This window comes from Crocuta crocuta, unplaced genomic scaffold (assembly GCF_008692635.1).
Source record: "Crocuta crocuta isolate KB4526 unplaced genomic scaffold, BGI_CrCroc_1.0 scaffold197, whole genome shotgun sequence".
NCBI classification, from domain to species: Eukaryota; Metazoa; Chordata; class Mammalia; order Carnivora; family Hyaenidae; genus Crocuta; species Crocuta crocuta.
Genome location: NW_027532002.1, coordinates 11,262,279 through 11,269,934, shown reverse-complemented (window position 1 = coordinate 11,269,934; position 7,656 = coordinate 11,262,279). Strand labels below are relative to the sequence as shown.

General features: G+C 38.1%; 1 protein-coding gene across 2 annotated transcripts in view; it reads left to right on the top strand.

The window, feature by feature from the left end:
- Window positions 1–738: 738 nt before the first annotated feature.
- PALS2 (protein associated with LIN7 2, MAGUK p55 family member) overlaps window positions 739–7,656 on the top strand; it is a 68,728-nt gene continuing 61,810 nt past the window's right edge. Inside the window, exon 1 of one of the 2 annotated variants that reach the window (XM_077775350.1) lies at window positions 739–781. The gene's annotated coding sequence lies outside the window, so the exon portion shown is untranslated. The remainder of the gene's footprint in view (window positions 782–7,656) is intronic. The other variant, XM_077775351.1, reaches the window with a different exon arrangement.

Below are 7,656 nucleotides of genomic sequence, written 5' to 3'. Positions count from 1 at the left end.
GAGTATTCATAGGATGGATATTTAGCCATTCTCTTCCTAAGGAACATTAAATGTTGTTTGTTTTCTTCCTGTTTTTGAATAATATCACTATGCGCATCCTAAAAAATTGCCTCATTAGAGTCGGTATTACCAGTTATGATGTTTTTCACTTAATAAGTTGTGACAGTGAAGGTTTAAACTTTGAAAATCTTTATTAAAAACAGTTACTTGAATCCTAATAATAGTGGCTTGAAGAGGCTGGCAGTTCCCCTCTGCAAAAAGTAAACATAAAACTGGACAAAATCATCAAAAAACAGTCATTTAGGGGTACTGGAAATTGACCAAAGGCAGTTAAAAAATTGATCTTGCACAACTGTTAGGGCTTGGGGTGAGAATAGTGTGAGTCTGTGGCCTTCATGCCTGAGCTCTTCCCAGGTAGATACCTTCCCAGCACCCTGCCCCTTCATTTGGTGAGAAGTGAAGCTTTACCAGNGGGGGGGGGGGGGGGGGGAGGTGAGGTGACTTAGGGAATGGGGGACTAAGAGGGAACACAGAAACCTGCAGCTTTGCTGGTGAAAAGTGGTAGATTTGGTTAGAAACAGAGAAAACCTGCTGCCTTGCTGGCAGTAGTTTGGGTGATAGTGGACCAGTAGAAATTTCATAGCGAAATCCTAGAAATGAGAGCCACAGAAGGGCTGAGTTAAGCTCTCCATACAGTTCTGGTTGCCTAGGAAACTACATATGTGGAGGGGAGACCTGAGGGAGCCTGGCAAAAAGTTCAAAGCAAGGGAGACTAGAGTCTGTAAGTTTGAATCCATTCCCCACTCTATATACAATCAACTGGCAGATGGTGGAAATCTTACAGCCTTGAGATGTTAAAAAAGACCCAACAACTCTGAAAAATAGAATGAATGCACAGTTACAGTAATATGTTAAAGATTCTGTTTGGACATGGAAAAATAAAGGGAAGAAAAAAAAAGCCCGGAAAGTATGACCCATAATGTGGAAAAACAGTCAATTGAAATGAGCTTGATGTTGGATTTAACAACAACTTCAAATTGGCTATTTTAAACATGTTCAGAGAATTATAGGACAATATGTTAATAATTTTCAACAAATAATAGAGAAACAATTTAGAAAAGAAGAACCAAATAGGAATTTAGATTTGAGAAATACAGTAATTCAAAAATTAATTAGATAGGCTCAACAGCAAATTTGAGGTGGCAGAGAAAATCTGAAGGTAAGTAAAAGGTATTCAATCCAAAGGAGAGAGAGAAAAAAGGTGTTAATAAAAGTAAACAGAGCCTCAGGGACCTTTGGGACAACGTCAAGCATTTCAGCATGCATGTAATGTGATTTCCAGATGACAGGAAGAGGAGAAAAGGACAGAAAAAATATTTGGGAACGCTGGGTGACTCAGTCAGTTAAGCATCTGACTCTTGGTTTCAGCTCAGGTCATGATCTCCTTGTTCTTGAGTTTGAGCCCCACATCAGGTTCTACACTGACAGTGTGGAGCTTGCTTGGAATTCTGTCTGTCTGTCTGTCTGTCTCTCCCTCTCTGCCCCTCCCCCACTTTCTCTCTCTCTCTCAAAATAAATAAAAATTTTTAAAAAAAGAAAACAAAAGGGGATGCCAGGGTGGCTCAGTTGGTTGAGCGTATGACTGGCTCAGGTCATGATTTCACAGTCTGTGAGTTGAGCCCTGTGTCGGGCTCTGTGCTGACAGCCGAGCCTGCTTCTGATTCTGTGTCTTCCTCTCTGCCTCTCCCTCTCCCTCTATCTCTCTTTCTCAAAAATAAATATTAAAAAAATATATTTAAAGAAACAGTGGCACCAAACCACCCCAAATTAGGTGGAAAATATAATTTATAAAGGTTCCAGTATGGTAGAATAAACACGCTATATCCTGTCTCTCCCAGTGAATGCAGCTATAGAAACTAGACTGAATATAGGAATATCTATTTATAGATTAAAAGGCAATAGTACCAAGCAGGTTGAGAAGACAACCAGATATTTAAATACCACTGAATTTATGTTGAGTTATTTTTTTCCGTGTTTGGTATCTCCTAACTAGACCCAAACCCAAAAATTGACATCAGAATGAGCAGCGAGAACTCCTAAAACCTTCTAGTTCTGGCGTAAAGAATAAGATACTCAGAGTGCAGAAATCTGTTTTTTCTTATTCTGAATTCTCTTCTACCCCAGCCCCTAGGAAATCCTTTGGCAGCATTGTTGAAGCAGCTGCAACAGCCAAGACGGTAACTCCAAGGAAGGAAATCTTCCTTTCTGCTGAAGGAGTTGTGGTTTTAGGAAGTACTTGGCAGAGTGGGTTAAACAGAGCCCCTGATAGTTGGCTGGAGCATTGTTAAAGAGCATCCCAGAGAACTAGAGTACCAGGCATATTTATGGAGAGGGAGTAGGTCTAGAAAGGGACACCTTAAAGTTGTTTATGTACTCCTCACCCGCCCTTGAATTGTGAATGTGTCAATCTGACTCTAAAGAGCATACATACATAGATGTTGAGTACTAAAATGCTGATAGACTACCACCTAAGTCCCATGATGCATATGTGAGACAGATCCAAAAAACACTGTGAAAGTTTTGAACCATTTAGTAGTTTCTGATGAAGTTAAAAATATACTTACGTGACCAAGCAATCTCACTCCTAGATATTTACTGGAGAGAAATGGAAACTTAAATTCACAAACAAGCGTGGAAGACTAAAATGGCATTAGTACCTCAAAAGGTCAGAATCTGAGGCCTACACTCAACTGAGTAAATTGCTTGCTAAAACAAATATCAACACTCTCTGTAAGTTTTCAACAAGACACAGTCTCATAATATGTATTAAAATATACAGCATACATTCCAAAGTTACTTGGCACATGGGCAACCAGGAAAATGTTCAGCTCACGTGTGCATAGATAATAGACACAACACTGAGATGACATGGATGTGGGGATCATTTGAGAAAGATTTAAAGCAGTTATTATAAATATGCTATGACAGGGGCACCTGGGTGGCTCAGTTGGTTAAGCATCCGACTTTGGCCCAGTTCATAATCTCACGATTTGTGGGTTTGAGGCCCGCGTCGGGCTCTGTGCTGACAGCGGGCTCAGAGCCTGGAGCCTGCTTCGGATTCTGTGTCTCCCTCTCTCTCTGACTCTCCCCTGCTCACGCTCTCTCTCTCAAAAAAATAAAAAATAAAAATAAATTTAAAAAAATATGCTATGACGAGTAAGGGTGAGCGCTCTTGGACAAGTACAATAGCAAAATGGAAATGACATAGAATCCATAAACTTAGAGATCAATAGAAATATATCCAAACTGAACAAGAGAGAAAAAAGTTTGAAAAAAATAATGAACAAAGCTTCGGGGATCTATGGGATAATACCAGAAAGCCTAACATTTCGTTTCATCAGAGCCCCCCCCAAAGAGAAGAAGAAAGAATGTGGTGCAGAAAAAAACTATTTGGTTGCTGAAAAGTCCCAAATTTAGGGAAAGGCATAAACCTATAGACTCAAGAGGTTCAACAAACCTCAAACAGTTATCCATAAGCTCGATGAAATCCATGTCCAGTCACATCATCAAACTGCTAGAAACAAGATTATATATATATATATAATCACATATACACACATATATTGCAGTGAAAGTAAAAGCCACTAACAGATGAATGATTTAAGTGAATGGGAATTTCTTATTAGAGACTATAAAGGCCAGAAGGAAGTAAAATGGTTTTAAGTGTGGTGCTGGGGAGAGGATCTATCAGTCCAGAATTCCTTATTTAGTGAAAATGCCTGTTTTTTTGTTTTTGTTTTTAGAGAGGACTTTTTTCTTAAAGCATAGGCCATGGTAGAAAATTGTTTCTAGCAATTGTTGATGGAGCTATGCTAAGTGAAATAAGTCACTCAGAGAAAGACAAATACCATATGATTTCACTCATGTGCAGTTTAAGAAATAAAACCTGTGAACATAGTGGGGGAAAAAACAGAAGCAAACCAAGAAACAGACTCTTAACTATAGAGAACAAACTGATGGTCACTGGAGGGGAGATGGGCTGGAACATGGGAGATTAAGGAGGACACTTGTGATGAGCAGTGGGTGTTGTATGGAAGTGATGACACTAAATTCTACATGTGAAACTAATGTTACACTGTATGTTAACTAACTGGAATTTAAATAAAAATTTGGAGAGAAAAAAAAGACCATTGTTTTTAAGTAAGAATGCCAGAAAGTTACACTAGCTGCTTTTGTAAGACACTTGATTTATAATAGGAATATTGATAAGTTCTTTACAAATGGTAGTTTACTTTCTTTTCTGAATTAAACTTAACCAGATGATGACAAGGTGCAAGGTGGTCAGGTAAGATAATGAAATTAGGGAAAACCCTCAACTATTATATTTTTAAAAACCATGATTTCAAGGTAGGAAAAATATATTTAAATTGCTGTTGTTGGGATTTGCTTTTCATTGACACTGAATATTTAGCAATAGTCACAATGAAAGATGAAGAGATTGAGTTACAGAATATTAGCTTAAGCAGAATATTTAGCATTTACATGTTTTTAGTAGGTGAGCCATTTAATTTTGTTGAATAACCATGTAAGTTAGATCATTGTCATTTGTTTTTACAGATAAGGAAATAAATGTGTTAAGTTTGTTTTGATGCCACGTTGGAGGAAAATGAGATTAGAATTCAAAATTTGGTTCTCTCTTTATAACCACTCCTTTTGTTGCACATGTTCTACACATTTATATTGATATGTCTTTATGAGGCAATTCATTATTGTAACAAATAATGAAATGAGGACCTCCTGATGGAAATGTAATTGATAGGCCCTGTTTAAAGAACAGTTTCACAATATCTGACAATTGAAAAATCACATATCTTTTGAACTAGCAGTTCTACTCTTGGTATGTACTCGCTGATGGTACATATATTAATGTATATAAGAATGTGTATGGATATAGATCTATAGATGCTGATTGTAACACTGATTATAACGGCAGAAAGTAGAATCAATCTGTATATCTTTCAGTAGAGGACAGACTAAAATATTGATTCATCTCTTTAGTGAAGTACTAGATATATTGAAAAGGGTGAGCTCTAATATGGAAAGATCATTAAGATATTAATAAAACAGTTACATTCGTATAAATAAAGGGTATATTTAAATACAGGCATAAATTTTGTCTGGAAGGCTAAAAAGCTCTTCAGAGGAGGAGATTGTTTATTGTGTTTATTAAGTATTTCAATATAGTTAAACTTTACCACATGTGTATGTACACATACATGCATGTATTTTATGTATATGTGTGTGTGAATGTATGTACTGTTTCTTTAAACTTAATTTCCATCAAAACTTTGACATTCTTACTGTGTTATCTTTTGGCATCCAGTATTACCAGTAATAAATGGCATGGAGGTCTGATGATTGTTCCTTTTACACAACTCTTCTTTGGAGAAATACCCACTCCCCCTAACCCCATTTTTAATCCTCAGCATTGTGAGATTTCACTTAGATGTGGCCAGATCTAGATCTTTTTCATACAATCTGCTCTGTACTTGGAAAGCCTTTCATTCTGAAGTTTTGCATGTCATTTAAGCTCAGGGACATTTTTTTCTATTGTTTGACAACTATTTCTTCCTCATCCTTGTCTTTGATCTTGTCTTACAAAACTCCTGATAGGCACTGTTGGACTTGCTTGTGTGTTTTTTCTCATGTTTTTATCTTTGTTCTGCATTTAGGACTTTACCTTCACTTGATTTTCCCCATGAGCACTTTTGACCTTAACAGTCTTACCATTTAGTCTACTGTTTGATTTTTCTAAATTTGACAATATTTTTAATTGCCAGGAACTTTTTCTTATTCTCCAGACACCTCATTTTCTCCTTCTTAGTGGCCTGCTCCTTTATAAATGCAGTAGTCTCTCACATATCTCTGAGAAAAATAATAAAAATTAAAATTTTAAGTTCTATTCTCAGCACCATCTGTTTCTCCTTAGTTTAGTTTGTTCAGCTTTGTCCACTGTCACTGATGTTTTCTTTAGATGTCTGGTGATCTGCAGCAGTTGGTTTATATTTACAAATGAAGGACTAGGTTGATTAACCCAGAATATGTATCTAATGAGGATTTCCTCTTAGTATATAGGCTGCCCCCTGAACCTGCCCCACTCTCTCTGGAATGAGAGGTCTTGAGCAGGGGCTGAGTGGTGAGCCTCAGGCAAGGCTTCTCCTTCAGATTTGAAGGCAAAGAGCAGGTGAGCAAGCTAGGAACCCTCCGATAGCTAAATTGAGAGGGACGAATTTACCCTGGAGATAAAACATATTAATGCAAGCCATTCTGTTGGAAGAACAGAAGGGGAGAAGGTGGTACCACACATGGATGTGTTAGAAAATGTGGTAAGGGGGGTTTTTGGTTGTCATAATAACTGTAGAACACTACAGGCATTTGGCAGAAAACAATCCTGTGCCAAAAGTATTTTTTGTTCCCAAAATGCTAATAGTTTCCCGTTTCCTGAAACACTGTGTATTTGTGTATTCCCTCCTGTATAGTACCTTTCCTCCACCTCTTCTTTAGTGTCCATCATGAAAAACCAGATTTACCTTGGCTTCTGTGCTCCTTTGTTCTGGTCCCAACATCTGTGTTAGGAACCCTTCCCATTCAGAACATCTGCCCACTGTCTTTGTGAAGAAATGTGTGGTACCTAGGTTAAAATGTATGCTCTTGTGTATGGGGTTCCTTATTTGCCCTGTAGGGCTGCCCCTCCACTGTGCCTGTGCTTTTGTTGACTCCAAGCGTAGATTTTCTCTAGAAATACTTTAGGAAGTACAGCTTCATATAGATAGATAGAGATTTAAAAAATTTTAATGTTTATTTTTGAGAGCGAGCATGAGTCGGGGAGAGCAGAGAAAGAGAGGGAGACACAGAATTGGAAGCAGGCTCCAGGCCCTGAGCTGTGTCTACAGAGCCTGATGTGGGTCTTGAACTCACAAACTGTGAGATCATGACCTGAGCCGAAGTCAGCAGCTTAACTGACTGAGCTACCCAGCCACCCCATTTGTTTGTTTGTTTGTTTGTTTAGAGAGAGAAAGCACAAGTGGGGGAGAGAGGCAGAGGGAGAGAGAGAGAAAAAATCTTAAGCAGGTTCCATGCTGAGCATGGAAGCCCCCGCTGGTGCGGGGCTTGATCCCATGACCCTGGGATCATGACCTAAGCCAAAATCAAGAGTCAGACACTCAATCAACTGAACTCCCCAGGTGCCCTCTATGTATAGTTTTAAAGCTTTAAATGTTGATGATAAATTACAGATTTTGAGTAGGATGTACTCACACTGGTCATTTCCACTAGGATGCTTCCACTGGTGTCTGCCTAGTTTCCCATCTTATTATCTCGTCACTACCATCAAAGAAAGAGTTAATATTTTACTCCTTTTCTGTACTCCCTCAATGTTAATAATGCACTAGGAGGCATTGTTCTAGTTTCCATGTATTATTTAGCAGCAACAACCTTGTGAGATAGATACTGTTGTCATTCTCTATATAACAGGTAAAAGAAACTAACTCAGATGTTAGGTCATTTACTCAGGTTTTTAGAACTAGTTTAATGGTAAAGTCCAAGCTTTTAACCACTATGTTTTATCACTCTGTTTTATGTGATTGCTTCATAGCA